This window comes from Euphorbia lathyris, chromosome 9, assembly GCF_963576675.1.
Source record: "Euphorbia lathyris chromosome 9, ddEupLath1.1, whole genome shotgun sequence".
NCBI lineage: Eukaryota > Viridiplantae > Streptophyta > Magnoliopsida > Malpighiales > Euphorbiaceae > Euphorbia > Euphorbia lathyris.
In genome coordinates this window covers 68,965,825-68,985,621 of record NC_088918.1, presented here as the reverse complement: position 1 = coordinate 68,985,621, position 19,797 = coordinate 68,965,825, and the positions used below count along the sequence as shown (strand labels likewise).

At 32.2% G+C, this 19,797-nt stretch overlaps 3 non-coding genes and 2 pseudogenes across 3 annotated transcripts; all 5 read right to left on the bottom strand.

The window, feature by feature from the left end:
• Positions 1-299: 299 nt before the first annotated feature.
• LOC136207552 (U5 spliceosomal RNA) lies at positions 300-418 on the bottom strand. The gene has a single exon (XR_010676691.1). It is a non-coding gene; the product is annotated as a U5 spliceosomal RNA (small nuclear RNA).
• Positions 419-3,884: 3,466 nt separating this feature from the next.
• On the bottom strand, positions 3,885-4,035 carry LOC136207548 (U4 spliceosomal RNA). The gene has a single exon (XR_010676687.1). It is a non-coding gene; the product is annotated as a U4 spliceosomal RNA (small nuclear RNA).
• Positions 4,036-7,143: 3,108 nt separating this feature from the next.
• LOC136207553 (U5 spliceosomal RNA) lies at positions 7,144-7,185 on the bottom strand (annotated as a pseudogene).
• A 1,848-nt stretch (positions 7,186-9,033) lies between these two features.
• Positions 9,034-9,152, bottom strand: LOC136207550 (U5 spliceosomal RNA). Its single transcript, XR_010676689.1, has one exon. It is a non-coding gene; the product is annotated as a U5 spliceosomal RNA (small nuclear RNA).
• Positions 9,153-16,289: 7,137 nt separating this feature from the next.
• On the bottom strand, positions 16,290-17,754 carry LOC136207411 (UDP-glucose flavonoid 3-O-glucosyltransferase 7-like; annotated as a pseudogene).
• Positions 17,755-19,797: the final 2,043 nt, after the last annotated feature.

Here is a 19,797-nt window from a genome sequence, read left to right as displayed (position 1 = left end):
GAGAGTCGTTGGTTCGAGAGTCGTCAGACACCTTTTAGGTGGATCATCTCCTAATTAAAGTTTGGATTCGATTTCGAAATTCGAGGATCGTCACATGTGATTATGATTTTTCTTCATTTGTTAATAGTTTATAATTCTAATTTATTATCTCAGTCATAAAAATATTCTTACCTAGTTTTATGATAAATTCTCAAATTAAAATTATATCAGGAATTTGTATACAAGATACTTTCTGCTATCCCTTTTGTTTATAAATTACAAATATAAATTAGAAACCATAAAACTAGATTTATTGAAGTCCTACTCAATAAGAGAGGGACTTCCAAAAATAAGCGTATGCCACTAAGAAGAGGCAAGCACACGGTATTCTTTAGTAAAAGGCGAAAGAATAGTTCGCTTTGTGCTTACCTCATGGCTTCGTGAATTGCAATATGTCACTGCTTCCAAATATATAGCAAGCTGGAATTAAGAGATGTTTACCCTCAAGCGATGTGGGATATATTATTGCATATGTATACTTGCTGCAATTCTATCTTTCCACTACTGCTATAGTTTTTTTGTCCTTTTTTTCCAATTAAATTATTTAGCTTTTAGTGTTGTATTGTATGCAAAATTTTGTACTTCAACAGCTTTATTGGTATAAAAATCCTTCAATTAGAAAATTCATATCAAAATATCAAAAATAATTAAATGTCAATAATCTATAATCTAGTATCTTAGTACCTTAAGAGGTTACCTTTTCATATCAAAATATCTTAGGTATTTGGTTATGAGCCGTTGTTTGTCTTTTCATACATAAAAAGTAGTTTTCTTATAAAAGCAAGATTTCCAACCGTTACAGTAAACCGTAACAGTAAACAGTAACAGTATATAAACCAAACGGACATTAAATTTGTAAATTCAAAATGAGGTAAATAGAATTTTTTTTATGTTCTTTGCATTATGTTATGACTAATATAGAATTTTGCAGTAAAGCTTTTGTTTAAGGATCAATGTATTACGTTTAAAATAATTTATTATCAATTTGGAATAATCAGAGTAGAACTATCGAAATGGGTAGTCATAATTATGATATTAAAATCGGTCTGGTCAATAAATTGTAAAAGTAAAAAGATCACGGGTGAAAGGTTCAAGCAAGATTGTATCGATTACTGTATTTTAAGTTGCAATTAATATAAATACGAATACAGATAACGGGTTCTCAAATAACCTCTTATAACGGAGAAATTTATCAATATCAATTTAACCTTTTGAATTCTCGAATAACCTCTTGTAAAGGAGAAATTTATCTATATCAATTTAATCTCCATAATTTTTTTACAACTAAAAAGTAAAACTTTGTAAAAAAAAAAGTTAGCTCCCTAAACTTGCAAAATGTTTGGATTAATTCCTAAATCTATAAAAATATCATAAAAATACCATATATACCACTTGTCACGGGGCAAGTCCGAAGGCTTAGCCAATGCCTTGTGTGGCACCGAGGTTTCCCCGAGGCTCGGCCAACCAACACCATCTGAACGGGTCTATCCCCTTTTAACCAAAGACATCCCGTCAATTCATATATCCGTAATCCGTTTCGGAAGGGCTTATCATGGTTAAACCTATATATATATATATATATATATAACCCGCACTATGGGTCCACCCAAAGTGTACGCCGGGATTCCACCCGAACGGAGACATCCGCCTCCCTTCTTGAAGGTCGGATGCCTGACTATCCTAGTCCCTAGTGGACTAGGATGGATCACTTAAACCAGTCCCGACAACTGGTGCAAGGGTTGGCGGAGATCCGACGCCTGAGACTATGTCCCCCTATAGTGTTTCTTACGTCGAGTCCATACCCACGACGGTCAATGGACATTCATATGTTCCATTCACCTCTCGCCGATATTTTTCCCCAGTCGACATAGCCGACGAGCCCGATCTTCCTGTCACTGCCGCCAGTGGCGGATCCAGGATTTGAGAGAGGGGGTTCAAAACTCTATGTAAAAATTTTTTAGACAAAATAACACTAATTGAAAAAAATATACTTTAGTACATAATTGTTATTCGATAAAAAAATATCTTAAAATTAAAAAAATAAATTTAATGCTAAATAGATCGACGATTACGAAGTGTCAATTGACATCTACGATCTGTCATAACTTGAAAACAATGCAAAATATCTTTATTATCAGAGTGCAATATGAATCAAACCACTTCATAAACTTGAAATTTCGTGAAAGCAACCAAGAGAAATAACGTGAAGCTCCATTAAGATTAAGAAAATGCCACTTAATAATTTTTTAGTACTCTTCCTTCACAACTACATGGAACGTAGATATCTAACTGAATAAGAAAGAAGTAGATTCTGGAACTCCAGAGCAAAATCTGCAGAAATTTTACAGATACGAAGAAACAGAAAATATAGCGAAAATAAGAATTTCACGATTACAGAACAAAATCAGCAGAAAATTTCCATAAATTTACAAATATGCAGAGAATTTCATTTCTTTTCCATCAAAATAAATAAAGTAGCTAGCAGACCGTATGACGCACAAGACGGTGACAGAAGTAGCTTAATAAAGACCGCGACGATGACTATAGCTGGACTCCACGTCTTCGACGGATGATTGAGAAAGAGACGAATAGCGGCAGCAGAGAAGAAAGGAAGCGATGGACCTTTGGAAAGACGGCGATCGGAGCGGATGGATTGGAGCGCTGAACTTAAACAGTTGAACGGAAGGAGGGGTGTGCGTGTGTGCGTTTGCTGTGGAGGAGGAAAGGAGAAGCGAGGAGGGGCGAGGATAAGCGAGATGAACGAATCGCGAATATCCCTGCGTCTCCTGCTGCTTTTGGTTTTTTTAAATTAAAACCATAAACCAAAACCACGTCGTTTTAGTTTAAAAAAAAAATTAAATTCCCGGGATGAAGGGGGCAAATGCCCCCTTTGACCCCCAAATCCGCCCCTGACTGCCGTAACTTCTCGCCGATGACTTGGTCTTCCACAAAATTAAAAGGTCACTTTATTTTAAACAAGATTAAAAGGCTAACAAAACATGATATATAAATTGATGTATTAAGTTTTTATTCAAATTTATTTAAACAAGTTTAAAAGCTCCTTTGACGTATTAAGGTTTTTTTTCAAATTTATTGGAACAAAATTTATTTGAACCAGTTTAAAAGCTCATTGATCAAATTTATTTGAACAATTTTAAAAGCTCATTGATTTATTAAGTTTTTTTTGTCAACAATGTCAGATGGAGATGTTGCTCATAGGATTAAATCTGAGTGGACGAAGTGGAATAGTGCTACGGATTTCCTTTGTGACCCCGGCATGCCTAATAGATTGAAGGGAAAATTCTACCGCACGGCAATCAGACCAGCATTGTTATACGGAGTGTTGTGGAGTGAAACACTGTCACATTCATAAGATGTCGGTGGCGGAGATGCGTATGTTGAGATGGATGTGTGGTCATACGAGAAAGGATCGGATGCGCAACGAAATAATTAGAACAAAAGTATGAGTTATATTTATTGAGAATAAAATGAGGGAAAATCGACTAAGATGGTTTGGTCATGTAAAACGAAGAGCGCTTGATGCGCCGGTTAGGAGGACTGAAGAGTGAGGAAGACCTAAGCAAACTTGGAGGAGGGTGATCGAGTGATATGAGTTTATTGAGGATTGAGAAATATATAGTAGTTGATAGGACAGGGTAGAGAAAAAGAATTTGTATCGCTGATGCAACTTGATTTTACAATTTTGTATGATGATTCATGTTAATCGATCCCAAATCATGTCGGGACTAAAATTTTGTTGTTATTATCATCAACAATCTCAAATGGAGTAATATTTTACATTGCCATCTAAACAAAGATAAATAAAAATTAAACTAGAATTATAGGGCTTTACCCCGAAAGAAGCCCTTCCAGAAATTCTCCGAGATCTAGGAAAAACCCAGGCCAAGGAGGGAGTTTGGAAATAGTTTTCAACCAGCAATTGACGCGCTTCAATTAGAATCTCACTAGCTATGTCATTGCCCCAAGCGCAAAGATAATTTAACATTCCCTTCCAATCTCATTTTATAAGCTGCATGCAGGGCTTTATTGGGGTTTCTTTTCGATGTGGGAATTTTGTCACGTCATATGTCATCAATTTTGTGATACCAAACAGGTCAACAATTACATAGTACATCAAACTCTGTCCTGCAGTAACAATTGGACTATACCATGCACTACATGAATTTGTATGTATCAACAAATTTTAAATTCCAACATATTATATAATATAATTCCATTAATCTATTAATCTCTAACATTTAGTATTAGCAAAAACAACCTTAAGTTTTGTTCCTGTCACATTATAAAAACTCTTTAAGTTTTGTTCATGCTAAAGTTTAATATAATGATCTGAGTCATTTATGAGTTAGTCGGTGATCGGTTCGCTAAAAATTTAGTTTGGTATGGTTCAATTTTTAAACGAGCCGTTCGCGAGTATGATTTAGAGATTTGTTTCGTAAACGGATAAATAATCATGAACTTTTAAAAGTTCTTGCATCAGTTGAAGTTTTGGAGTTTTGAATGTAATTGGACAAGCAATATAGAGTTATGGAATAAAGTTACACAAAAATATAGGGTTATTGAATAATTAGATTCTCGGTTTGGACAAGAGAATGGGGTTATTAGGGTCATTTGGATTAACCATACGGATAATCGAGGGTTGCCCCCAATTAGGAGATCATTTTTTTGTTTAAAAGATTGCTTGGCTCATTTTTTTTTTTCATTGTAATTAATTTTGTTTACCAGAAATGAATAAAGGTTCAAATTAGCTTTTAAAGTTGATATGAATGGTTAATTTAGTCTAAATTTATTTTTACAAATTAAATCAGTTTTTAAAGAGCGTGAATGGTCAAATTAACTCATGATCAAATTAGTTTTTTTGAAAGTATAGCATATTTTTTATATGCAAAATGTATCATGTTTACATTTTATATCTAAAATCTATTTTTATACTTAAAATGTAATGAAACCGCACTAATAAAAGAAATCTCTAAAAATACGTCAAAATAGAAGTATGGGCCATGGACAATAACTCCTCAAAACAGAATATTAAATCCCTTAAAATAGTATTAGTGTATCGATATTCGGAAATGGCACATAAAGTAATTCGCCGACGTTAAAACGGTATGCATATGCGCAAAATATAATAGTTTTTAAATATAAAAATAGATTTGATATATTAAAATATAAACATGATAAAGTTCAACGATCAAAAATATATTATACTTTCAGAGCTCATATGATCATTAGTTGATTCGACTCTTCACGTCAACTTTAAGGATTGAGTTTATACTCAAAGATACGTCAACTTTAAGATAATTTGCGCTATGCCAACTTTAATGGCGGAGTTGATATCCAAAAAATTTAAAGTTGACAGAGTTGATATCTAAAAATTAATTTAGACTAAATCGATCCCTTAAATTACGCCAATTTTAATGATCGTATTGATATCCAAAGATCAATTTGAGCTAAATTTACCCTTTAGCCATGACCAATTTGACCCTTTATTTCAAAGGTTGTGTTGGTCTTTACCACCGGATATCGAAAGCTGTAGAAAATATCTCTTACATAACTATTTAAAAGATACAATATATAAATTAAAAACTAGAACGTCAGAAGCTATAGAAAGTATCTTTTACATAACAGAAAAAATGAAATTTAACCCTTTATTTCAAAGGTTGTGTTGCTCTTTACATCCGGACATTAAAAGCTTGAGAAAATATCTTGAACAGTTATTTAGGATTAAGGTATGAAATTGTGCAAATTTAACCATAATATTTTTAAATAAGATCAATTTTAGTTTTACATTATTGAAAATTAGAAAAATCTTTATATTATTAAAATTAGAAAATACTGATTTTTCTGCTATCGACAAACTTGTTTTAAAATGTCTAATGTGACACTTAAGTTAAATAATAATCTAATCAATTATTTCAAATTTTTAGTAATACGTGGTTAAAATTAATCTTCTTGGAAACATATGCACTTTTATTCAAAGAGAAAAAAAAAGGATTAAGGGTCCGTTTGTTTTACCTGATATTTGCTGTTTCGTGTTACGTTTTGCAGTTTGAATGCTGCTTTTTCAAAAAACTGAGATTCCTGCAAAAACAAAAAAGGAGGTCACTAACCAAACATGTACCTCCATGCTATAAACATATTCTCAATTCTTATAAATATATTCTCAATTCTTATTAGTTTTATGATAAATTTTCAAATTATTAGAATTACATTATGAGTTTTTTCTGCATACATGATACATTTCTAAATCTCTTTTTTCCTTTTAATTGCAAGCATAAATTACCATTAAAAAACATTGCAAGCATAAAGTAAAAACGGTAAAACTAGATTTGTTTAATTAAACTATGATTAAAATCTTTTTTTTTTTGTAAACAAAACAAAAAAAAATTTATCTGTACTTTCTTAACTCAAGTTGGATAACTTTAACACCTTATGATAGTCAATATGGGTCCCCACCACCCATCAATGCACGGTGTTCTTCGACTCATTGTTACTCTAGATGGTGAGGATGTTATTGACTGTGAACCAATATTAGGTTATTTACACAGAGGAATGGAAAAAATTGCGGAAAATCGAACAATTATACAATATTTGCCCTATGTAACACGGTGAGATTATTTGGCTACTATGTTCACAGAAGCAATAACAGTAAATGGTCCAAAATTGTTAGGAAATATTCAAGTGCCAAAAAGAGCTGGCTATATCAGAGTAATTATGTTGGAATTAAGTCGTATAGCTTCGCATTTGTTATGGCTGGGACCTTTTATGGCAGATATTGGTACACAGACTCCTTTCTTCTATATTTTTAGAGAGAGAGAGAGTTAATAATACATCGTGTCTAACATAAAGTTCACGATAGCGGGGATCGGACTTGAGCTATCTTCCGGAGCAAAAGAGGTGACACATCAATTGTCATCCTCTTCACCAGGAAGCGCTTAGCGAATTTACACGGCCCAGTCAGTGACTTCCTCAAGTAATTCCCCAATAAAGCTTAGTATGTCATGGCAACAGCTGTGTCCGCGATGACAATATCCTCACCGAGGATGGCATACTTCGTAAACTTGTCACCGGAGTGGCATTGTTCTGCACGGTATTCTTTAGTAAAAGGCGAAAGAATAGTTCGCTTTGAGCTTACCTCATGGCTCCGAGGGTTTTAATGAATCATTGCTTCCTAATATATAGGAAGCTGGAATCAAGAGGTGTTTGCCCCTCAAGCGATGTGGGATTATATTATTGCATCCTTCCAAATAATAAAGTATACTTGCTTTAAATTATATCATTCCAATACTGCTATAGATTTTTGTACTTTTTCTTTTTCCAATTAAATTATTTAGCTTTTAGTGTTGTATGCAAAATTTTGTATTTCAACAGTGCTGTATATCATTCACTTCATTCAATTATTTCAAATTTTTAATAACACATGGTTAAAATTTTACACTTTTATTGGAAAATTACAAAATTAGGGTTTTGTGAGGTCTAGTTACATTTTTAGATTTATTTTAATATATGCTATCAAGTTCGACATTTTCAACATTTATATTCAAAATACCCAATACTTTTCAACTCCCTATTTCCTCAATTTCCCAAATCGTTGAATTCTGCAAAAAAAAATTCTCTGACCACCAGAATCTGCAATGAGATGTCATTGGTCTCGATATCTCTATGTCTATCTCTTCCTCATCTGTTTGCTCCGTCAATGTGTCGCCTTCAACTTCCTCTTCAACTCCTTCAATCCCACTGATCCTAGAGTTATTTTCATTAATGATGCCTGATATGATCCAAATAGGAATCATATTGGGATCGATTTTAACAGTATTGAATCTAACGAAACTGCATCTGCTGGATATTATAATTCCTCTGGAAGTTTTGTGCCGGAGATTATGAATACTGAACAGAATGTTCACTCTTGGATTGTTCTTGATGGGAGTGAATTTGAAATTAATGTGACTGGTGGGAGTGATTGTGATATGAGTGAATTTTGAAATTAATGTAATTTTTGGGTATGGGTTCGCATTGTATGGAAGGAGAACTCAAATGGATTCTCACTTTATGATATATGATATAGGAACACATCATAAAATGAGAACTTCAAAATGTGAGGTTCTCAAAATGGATTCTCATTTTATAAAATTTGAAGTCGTATCATAAAATGAGAACCATTAAATTCACTCTAAACATTCAAAATGTAATGATCAGGTTCGGAGTCGGAGTGGGTAGCGTCGGAGTAGAAGGCATGAGTAAGGAGCAAACCCTAAGGGATGAAGATAAGAGCAGGAATAAACTGATTCTCACAATATCTACATGGTATTAGGCTAGCATGTTACAATTGGTATCAGAGCCGACTCTCCGCGTAGGATGTGTGGTTTAGAGATGAAATAGGCGGAAGTTGGTGGGCATGTAACGACCCGATCCAGAGTAGGCGGGACCGATAGAAAGACCTGAGCAAGAAACGGTCCTAAGGGATGGTGATGGAGGCATGAATGAACTGAATCACCCTAAGTGATGATGATGGAGACATGAATGAACTGAATCACACATCGAACATCGAAAATAGAAAGGGAGTGGTTGCTTAGTAAAGTGAGAATTGGTTGTCTCCGTAATATTGGGCTAGATATCAATGCAGACATAAGCAAAGTGAGAAGAGAATGATTTGATTATTGTCTACATAATATTGGGAGCATGTAGTCAGTGAATTGGAATTACCTTGATTAGGCGCAAAAAGGTTCGATGTGTGGTTCATAATATTGGCCTAGGGTTCCTGCATGTACAATGTGTGGTTCATAATATTGGCCTCGGTTCATATAATTGGGATGTGTGGTTCATAATATTGGACTAGTTGTTGCAACTCTACAGGTACGATGTGTAGTTCAAAAACAAACTAAAATATAGCACAGAAGACGAACTATGCAGTTCTTTCTGCTAACACTTTTGTTTCTTAATTAGTAATTAAAAACCATAGAACTAGACTTGTTAAAGTCTCACTCAATAAAAGTGGGACTTCCAAAAATAAGTGTATGCCACTAAAAAGAGGCAAGCACACGGTATTCTTTAGTAAAAGGCGAAAGAATAGTTCGCTTTGTGCTTACCTCATGGCTCCATGAATTATTGTACATCATTGCTTCCCAATATATAGGAAGTTGGAATCAAGAGGTGTTTGCCCTCAAGCGATGTGGGATATTCCAAACAATAAAGTATACTTGCTGCAATTCTATCATTCCACTACTGCTATAGATTTTTGTCCTTTTTCCCTTTCCAATTAAATTATTTAGCTTTTAGTGTTGTATTGTATGCAAAATTCTGTACTTCATCATTCACTTTATTGGTATAAAAATCTTTCAATTAGAAAATTCAGATAAAAAATATCTAAAATAATTAAATATATCTATAATACTGTACCTTAAATTTGCAAATTGAAAATGAGGTAAATAGAATTTTTTATTTATGTTTTTTGCATTATGTTATGACTTAATATAGAATTTTGCAGTAAAGCTTTTGTTCAAGGATCAATCTATTCTGTTTAAAAGAATTTATAATCAAATTGGCAGTACTAATATGAATAGTTAACAATAGATGTGCATTATCCCTAATTTTTGAGTTGCAAGTAGATGTATGGAAATTGGTAGCCATGTCTTATGATATTAAAATCAGACTGATCAATAGACCGTAAAAATAAAAGATCACAGGTGAAAGGTTCAAGCACGTTTGAACCGATTATTGTATTTTAGGTTGCAATTAATACAAATATAAATAACAGGTTTTCGGATAATCTCTTGCAACAGAGAGATTTATCTATATCGCTTTAACTTTTTGGATTCTCGTCTATATCAATTTAACCTTTTGAATTCATGGAATATTTTTACAACTAAAAAGTAAGACTTCATAAAAAAAAAAAGTTGAACAAAATCTTCTTTTATCTCCCAAAAATAAAATTCCAAAAAATAAATAAAAAAGCAAAAGGATTATAAGACATTTTTTGCATTGATCATTTAATCTATCATTCAGACAAATTATATCTTTTGATAATTTATTTTTCTAAATTTAAGTTTATGTTTACTAAATTAGTTAGCTTCGATCTTGCAGCGCCTGCGGGTAATGTCTGGGGAAAACTAATCTGGAAAAGTTATATTCCTCCCCGTCGATCTTTCGTCTGCTGGTTATTGCTCACAACAAAATCACGGTACAGGTTGCGCTTCAAGATCGCGGTATCCATCTTGCCACTGGCTGCGAACTGTGTAAAAATGATGCAGAAACTAGAGACCATCTCTTCATTACTTGTGACTATGTGAAAGCAATTTGGGGCATGTTGAGCCGTCACTTTGCGATAACGGTCTCTTGCACAGGTACTTTTAACACGTTTTTTGTGTCTTTACTTCAGCATGCCCTGTCGCGTTCCCAAATAAAAGAATGGAGGTTTGCTGCAATCACGGCTCCATGGTTTCTGTGGCGAATCAGGAATAAGTCGATCTTCTACAACGAACTCCCTTCAATCCAAATGGCGTTCCCAAATAAAAGAATGGAGGTTTGCTGCAATCACGGCTCCATGGTTTCTGTGGCGAATCAGGAATAAGTCGATCTTCTACAACGAACTCCCTTCAATCCAAATAGCGTCCTCCCTCTTTGAGAACTTCGTCAACGATGTGCGTTTAACAAATCATTCGCTGCCCAGGCCGCCTGCTGCCCCAAACTAAACTTACATACCGTCACACCCGATCCTAAACGGCATCGAGTATGAACAGAAAATAGGATAACGAACGTCTAACAACCTGAAAGCCGAACTTATTTTCTGATAGATCAAAATTTATTGGGACTACCTAAAGTTTTATTTAATTATTTGGCTTGAACTTGATAATTTTATCAAGCTTCCTACGTATCCCGAATATCTTTGAATCTTTAAATCGAGAATCAAAGCCACATAGTTCTACTCATGTCAGGTAGTTCTCTCAATTTATTGACACGTTGATGAAATTAATAGACTTCACTTTATTGCTATATAGTTTCGTTTTATCGCTACTACTATTCACAATATATTTAGTATCCCGATCTACGATTTCGACTCGTTAGTTTTTAACCCGTTAAAAACTTAATTTAATTTCCTAATAACTTAACTTAATTTCGGAATAGGCCAAAAAAACGCTTATTCGGACCGTCTAAAATGTATTTATTATTTATTTAATATATATATATATATATATATATATATGCGAATACTTATCGATTCAAAAATATGAAACTTTAAACTTAAAAAAAATCATGTTACCAAATCAAATCAAATAACAAATAAATATTGATATCTTTATATCAGCATTTTATCAAATCAACTCGTAATTAATCAAACGTTTTATCAAACCAACTCGTAATTAATCAAACGTTAAATCAAACCAACTCGTAATCAATCAAATGTTTTATCAAACCGAATCCGTAATCAAATAAACGCTTTATCAAACCAGATACGTAATTAATCAAACTCGTAATTAATCAAACGTAAAACCTTATATCAAAATCAATTAATAACCGAAAACATAAAACCTTATATCCATTCTAGAGTTTCTCCCCTTATGTATCAATCCATAACCACACATATCACATAGTCGAGACATCTCTTTAACCTTGCCTAATCCCGTATTGGTCTTACCCCACACTTCGCTGCCAATACCCGACTAGGTCTTTACACTGTGTACACAGGCCATGTTCCTCACTGAACATGATCTTCAAATATCAAAACCACCAATCCGGATTACTCTAGATGGATATAAAACTCATAAAATCACAATATGCTCAAATATCTTTTTACAATCAAATTTCCAAATAATTCCATAACCATAAACCATTTCCTTCAATTATAACTATTTCGCAAATAATCACAATTATTCAAAATAGTTTACAACAAAATACCAAAATCCTTTACAATTAAATATTCTTTTAATATAAGCAAAATTATTAAAAACTCGTATAAAATACCGATTCATAATTTAATATCGTTTAAAAGTAAATATTCTTATCGGACTATTTTCGATCACCGAAACAAAAATTCTAAACTGAATAATTAATTAGAACTATGAATATTATTAGACTCGTTAAACCACGTTAAACTACTAAGAGTATATTCGTCCTAATTTTATATTCAAATTTATATAGATTAACAAATATCATATTCAAATTTATATAGATTAACAAATATTATATTCAAATTATAAACCCAAACACTTTAAATATCAATCAATAACTTAAAATCTAAATTTTAAACCCAAACACTTTTATCAGATCATTCTCGTTTATCACCGAAATTGTAACGTGTAAACTAAACTGATATCGTTAATTCTGACCGAAGGTTCAGTTAGACTCATGACACTGCTACGAATCTATCCGTAAAAAAATTTTATCTTCCAAACACTTGTACACATTTCATAATCAACTATTCTCATTGGTATATGTTGATTAATTTAGACTGATTATACCTTTAAACTCGTAACGCTACTAAAAACTCATTAATACTGAAATGAATTTGACTTCGAAAAATCTAAAGGATAACTGTCTAAATTTTATATTTATTTTTGTAACCTATAGATTGATAAATCACTACTTATTAAAATTTGACGACACAAAATCAAATTTACTTAAACTCATACTTATAATATTTTAAAAATAATTTAAAATCCATTATACAGTTACCGAAAGGTCGTGGTCGGTCACCGAGAAAATTAATCAGTGTAATCCGCTGACAGTTGATCCAAAACCTTGTCGTCAGTCACTGAAAATTAATCGACGTAATCCGTTAATCAACCAAACAACATTTTTCTCCATAAAACCTCCCTCTTTTCCTTGAGATCCTTATATATCTTTCTTTTTTTAAGTTTCCTCTCCTCCCCCATTTTATACAAGTTTATGTTCCTTTTATAATAAGACCCATAATGGATGATGAATCATCCACTTAAATAACAAAAAGAGGATATGTGTATTTTATAATTCTCTATACATGTCACGTTTTATCTTCCTTCTTCTTATTATTCATTTATTTTTATTTTATTTTTTTGCTTTATTTCTTTCATTATCATTAAACAATAATTAGTATTTTAAATAGGTTAAAAACTTATTTTAATTTAATTCAAAGCATTTTTATATATATAAATATGCTTTTAATAGAATAAAACCTAACTGCCCAATTACGTATATGATTTTTTTTTGTAATTGAAAATAAATATTGATTTTGATCCTCTTAATTTATAATTTCTTATAAAATTTACTCGAAACTTTTAATTTACACCCAAAAACATTAAATTAAACCCAATAATATATTTAAAATCATAATCAATTAATACCGTCTATTCGAAAATAAAAATTAGAATATTTGTAGACATGGTCGTGACAGATCCCGCCTCCAGCTGGGTGGGTCAAAGTGAATACAGATGGTTCAGTGAACGGGTCCCCTGGAGCAGCGAGTTCAGGCGGCATCTTCAGGAATTACAGAGGTTTCCCGCAAGGTTGTTTTGCTTTCCCTATTACAAACTCCTATGCTCATATTGCCGAGCTTAAGGCGGTGATATTTGCGATAAAGTTGGCTTGGGAAAAGGAATGGAGGAATCTCTGGATCGAATCGGACTCAACCTGTGGTTAATTTGCTCAAAAGCCGCTCTACGACAGTCCCCTGGACGGTTCACGAGGATTGGCTCAGATGCTTATCTCACTACAGGAACATGAATATAGCGAGTACACACATCTTTCGTGAAGGTAACCAGGCAGCAGATTCACTTGCAAAATTCGGCTCCACCTCAACAGGCATTGCGTGGTGGCCCTTTGCGCCCCCTTTTTGCTCGTATTCAATTTTCAATGATCGTTGTAACATTTTTCATATTCGCATCTCCTAACTCTTTGTATCTATTCTTTATTATATATATATATATATATATATATATATATATATATAAGGGTTTGAAGGTTGTGAAGGCCTGGGGTGCCGACCTAGTCAATATGTCAGGCTAACACACCTCCTCGTTCCAGTTTCTTATCACAAAAAAAATTAGTTAGCTTCGAATATATAACGAGATAAAAGAGAATCACTAATTTCATTAGAAAATTATATTTTTTAGCATTTAGAATAGAAAATTTACAAATTCTCATTAAACTACTTAAAATATATATATCACACAAAGACGAAATAAATAACACTCTATTTCTCTATTTCAAATCATTAAAATGTTCATAAAAAAATCTTTAAAATGTGATTAAAAAAAGTTTAATGTTGAAAAACTCAAGAATTGTATCCACCAATAGAGAAGCTGTTTTATTGAAATAAATTATGGCATCTTAACATAATTTGATGTTCATATTCAATTTTCTTTTTAATGAGAAACTTGTATTGTAATTGTAATAGATGAATTGCTTAATCAACTTAAAAATTAAAAATAGTAAAAACTTAATATGAAAATTATAATTATCATAAAATTGAGGTACTTCTTTTTTTCCTAGATCTGCTTAATGGATTAAAAATAAAAATACTAAAAATTTAATATGAAAATTATAATGATATAAAAGTTCAGGGTGTAAATATATATTTAACGAACTATTCTCATTTCTAAAAACCCTAAATAAAACATAAATCTGCAGCTTTTACATAGACAACCATCAAATTAAATTATTAGAGAAAAACTAAGAGCTTGTGAACTTGGTAACCGCCTTGGCAGGGGCGTAGATAGGGGTCTGGCCTCTCCGGCAGCCGGAACCACCTTAATCCCGGGTAGTTTTAGTCCCTTTATTGCAAAAATAAAAATATCACGAGGTTGAATTAGCCTCTAAGATGGGCCATTAAGTGTTAGACTTCCAAAATTCAAAATTTCAATATTTTGGGTCTATTAGGTATTTACTAAATTCAAATTTCTAATTTTTTTTAGGTCTGTTAGGTCTCTCTAAATCTAAATTTCTATTTTTTTTTTGTCTGTTAGACTCTCCTTAAATCCAAATTATTAATTTTTTTTTGCCTGGTAGGCCTCAAATTTTTTAATTTTGTTACATGTTCGGTCCTCCCTAAATCCAATTTTTTTAGGACTCTTAAATAAAATCTAGCTTAATTTTGAGAAATTTTACATTAATACTTAAAAATTGGTTCTTGATCATTCAAATTATAACACGCATATATACAAAAAAAAAAAAAAAAAAAGAAATTGAGCAAGTTCGATTTAGTAAAAAAAAAATTTCCGAATGCACGTATAAAATTCTCTTCCTAACCGAGTAATCATGTATTCGCCACTGTGCCTTGGTACCTTGGAGACAGCATGTTTGGCCAATTCTTCCGGCAGAACAAGCCTCACGGCAGTCTGGATCTCCCTAGAAGTAATGGTTGGCTTCTTATTACACCTAGCGAGACGAGACGATTCCTGAGCCAATTTCTCGAAGATATCGTTGATGAAGCTGTTTATAATCCCTATAGCCTTGCTCGAGATCCCGATATCAGGATGAACCTATTTCAAAACCTTGAAGATATACTATTGCAACCAACGATTCTGGTGACTAGAGCAGTACAAGGCGTATTCATTATAGCAACAACTTCTAAGCTATGTTGCAGGGAAATAGAAATTGAAAGGGACACCGATGTTATTTCCAAAATCATATGTGCAATTTGCAATGCTCATTCCATTCGCATTATATATAAGGATTCAACTTTTGTATTAGCAACCAGTTCATATACACTAGATTCAATCCTCAAAACCTACTATGAATCATTTACACCAGGTACAACTTAAATTGGTTAGTATTCCAATTCCTTTACAAAAGAGAAGTAAAATTAACCTCTTCTTCTTGCTTGAGAAATTAGTAACAGAGAGCACAAGTAAAATGAGCAATTTACTTGCATGGTCATTGTAATTTTTGCAGTGGAATAATTTCCGGTCTCCTTACGGGTTTTTCCTAACAGTTATAATTGATAAATTTTGTGTATGCTAGAATTTCATTCCAGTGACAATTTACATTAAGAATCTGCTCCAATACTTGATTGGTGATGCAAAAACAAAAGTGATACAATTGAAAACAAACATCATACAATTAAATAGAGTTTTCAGTGTTTGGCTTATGAAAAATGGGATTTGCATTTATATAATAATAATAAAAAATTAACTTAAACCTGAAACACATATTACTACTCTAATCACATCTCATTTATAAATTAACTAAACTATTTTGTTCTAAATTAAACTAACTGATATTTTCAAAAAAATAAAAAAAATTAAACTAGTTCTAAGCAATCAAAAACTAATAGTTCTGCTTTTCTTAAGTTCATCAATAAGAGCACTAAGATCAGAATAAGACGAACCACCTTCTTGACAAGCATTCTTAGCCATTTGAGCAAGTTCTTTCACTTTCTTCCTCATCTCTTGAGCTTCTTCACTTTCTTCCATAATCCTATTCACAGCATTCTTCAAAGTTTCACTTTTAATATTAGCTCCTCCAGTCCGTGTCCATTCTTCAACACCAACGGATACACCAATCTTCATAACTTGAGTCAACAATCTCTCGTTGTAAAATTGCTCGGCACCAATAGGCCAAGTAACCATTGGCAATCCAGCAGCTATTGCTTCTAGTGTCGAATTCCACCCGCAATGACTCACAAATCCTCCCACTGCTTCATGTTCAAGTATCACCACTTGCGGTGCCCATCCTCGAATTATCAGTCCTTTTCCTTCCGTTCTCTTTTCAAATCCTTCGGGCAACCAATCTTCTTCTTCTTTTTCGATTCGCCCTATCACCGACCAGATAAAGTCCTTATCGGACGATTCGAGTCCGATTGCAATCTCCTTCAGCTGAGCTGCACTAAACTGAGTTATGCTACCAAAGGATATGTAAACAACAGAATTCGGTTTCTTGGAGTTGAGCCATTTCAAGCATTCATGTTCGTTCTTTGATGCTTCGATTCCTCGCCTCGATTTCTCTTCAACATCTCTGTTGCAGAGTGAAACCGGACCGATAATCCAAGCTCTCCTTCCTAAAATGTTTCTGTAATGATCAGCATAAGCAGGTTCAAGCTCGTAGAAACTATTGACGATTACTCCGAAACTCGTCATCTCTGCTTTTCTGCCTCCCTGAAACAGTTTCACTGTCTCGCTTGGAAAAGGATAAGCCGGCAATTACTTCCCGGTTATTGTTATTTCATCGGGGAGATCAGGGATGATAAACGGCGTCGGATCAGATTTAACATTGGGACGCTTCGAGTAAATGTTCTGCTCAACGGAAAACCTAGCACACATAGCCAAGAGACCATATACATGGAAAACAACCCTTGGAATCCCGAATTTGGAAGTGGAATCAGTAGCCCAAGGAAAAAACTGATCGGCGACGACAAGATCTGGAGAGAGTTGTTCGAGAAGCTTCTCGAGAGGATGTTGAAGCAAGGTTGTAGCGAAGGAAAATCTGTCGAAAACCTCCCAGCCTAACTTTCTAGAAAGGATGAAATCAAGATGCTCGCAGCCTTCTGGTAATCCGGCCTCGGCAGTCGGAAATTCAAGCAATTGAATATTAATTTCAGTCTCCGATTTGGAAATTTTGATTTGGCGGGAAATAAGAGGCTCGTTGAGAGGAGTGGTAACAATGGTGGTTTTGAGGTTTCTGGAAGCAAAAAGCTTGGCAATGTCTAACATTGGAATGGTGTGGCCATGAGCCAGCCATGTATGGGAACAAGAGAACATGGAGCTTAGGAGTTGATTGAGTAGCCATGATTGAATCTGGAATCTGAAATCGGAATTAAAGAAAGATGAAATCTGAATGAAGAAATCTGAAGCAATGAAAGATTTATTTACAAAGGATAATTATTATTTAATCTAGTTTTCTTATTAAATTCTTACTTTTACCTTATATAATTTCTTGTTAACCCCAATAAATTTTAAATGAGTAAGACTTTCTAGTGGGTTGTCTTTTTTAGTTATTATTTATCTTAGATGGCACATAAAAGTTGTTTACACCATTACAATTCTCTAAGAGTGGTCAAACAGTTGTTGACCACCGGATAAACGTAATTAAATGTCAAATCGCCCATACTTAAAGTATATTTTTTGGATAAAATTATTCTATGTATCAAAGTGTGAACTGAAGTATTGTTCAAATACCTTTAATGTAATTTACTCGCTAAAAATATCAAAATAAGAGATGTTTTACTTAATTAAATATATTTTTTATGGAAAAATTACAATTATTATCCAACACACCTAAAAACAAATATTTGAATCTTCTTTTGTAAGTATATTATTTGCTTCTATTCTAGTAATAAATACTTCACATAATACAATGAAAGATTTATTTATAAAGGATAATTATTTCGTAATTAAGTAGCCATGATTGAATCTGGAATCTGAAATCGGAATTAAAGAAAGATGAAATCTGAATGAAGAAATCTGAAGCAATGAAAGATTTATTTATAAAGGATAATTATTTCGTATCCATCAAGGAAAAGAAGACAGAGTATGGATGAAATTGTAACTCTGATAGTATTTCTTATGCATCAACAAAAATAACTTCCTCTCCACGCACTTCATCGCTTCGAAAAGTAATTATCTTTTCTTACTTTGTTATTATCTAATTTTGTTAACTTGGTATTATTTATTATTAATTTAAATATGAACGGAATTATAAAGAATTGAAAAATTAATCTAAATTTTATAGAACTCTTAGATATAGTACGAATAAAATAATTTTTTACAGATAAATTTAATAATATAATGAAATCTATATCTATATATATATAATATAAAACAGTAACGATGGAGCTGAGATGTCACTTCCTCCTTTTTTACTGATAAAAAATAAAATAAAATATATTAATTTTAATTATATTATTATATTTATCTATAAAAAAGACAGATTTTATCCGTACTACATCTAAGAGTTTTACACAATTTAAATTAATCCCTAAAATCTCTCTAATTCTCTGCATATCTATCTATATATATAATATAAAACAGTAACAATGGAGCTGAGGTGTCACTTTCTCCTTTTTTTACTGATAAAAAATAAAATAAAATATATAATATATTAATTTTAATTATATTATTATATTTATCTATAAATAAGATTATTTAAAGTAAATTTAAAAATAAAATAATAATATTTAATTTATATAGTATCTTTATATCATTAATTGTAATTATAAAACAGTAACAATGGAGCTGAGGTGTCACTTTCTCCTTTTTTACTGATAAAAAATAAAATAAAATATATAATATATTAATTTTAATTATATTATTATATTTATCTATAAATAAGATTATTTAAAGTAAATGTGAAAATAAAATAATAATATTTAATTTATATAGTATCTTTATATCATTAATTGTAATTATTATTTTATATTTTTGAATTTTAAGATGAATCCGTGCATCGCACGGGCCAAAAACTAGTTTAATATCATATTATTTGTGGTCAAGTTCTTAGCCTAGTGGTTGAGAGCATACCTATGATCAGAGAAACTATGAGTTCGAATCACATCGGGATGGGGTGGAGATTTTTCTTTCTTCTTAATTAATGTAAGCGCATTGTGCACAATTTTTTTAAATATCATTATATTTTTTTTACTGTTTTATAATATACATATAGATTTGATAAATTATATTTGTAGTTTCTAAAGTTTGACTAGAAATTTAGGATAATCTACCTATAATATAAAACAGTAACAATGGAGCTGAGGTGTCACTTTCTCCTTTTTTACTGATAAAAAATATAATATAATATATAATATATTAACTTTAGTTATATTATTAATATTTA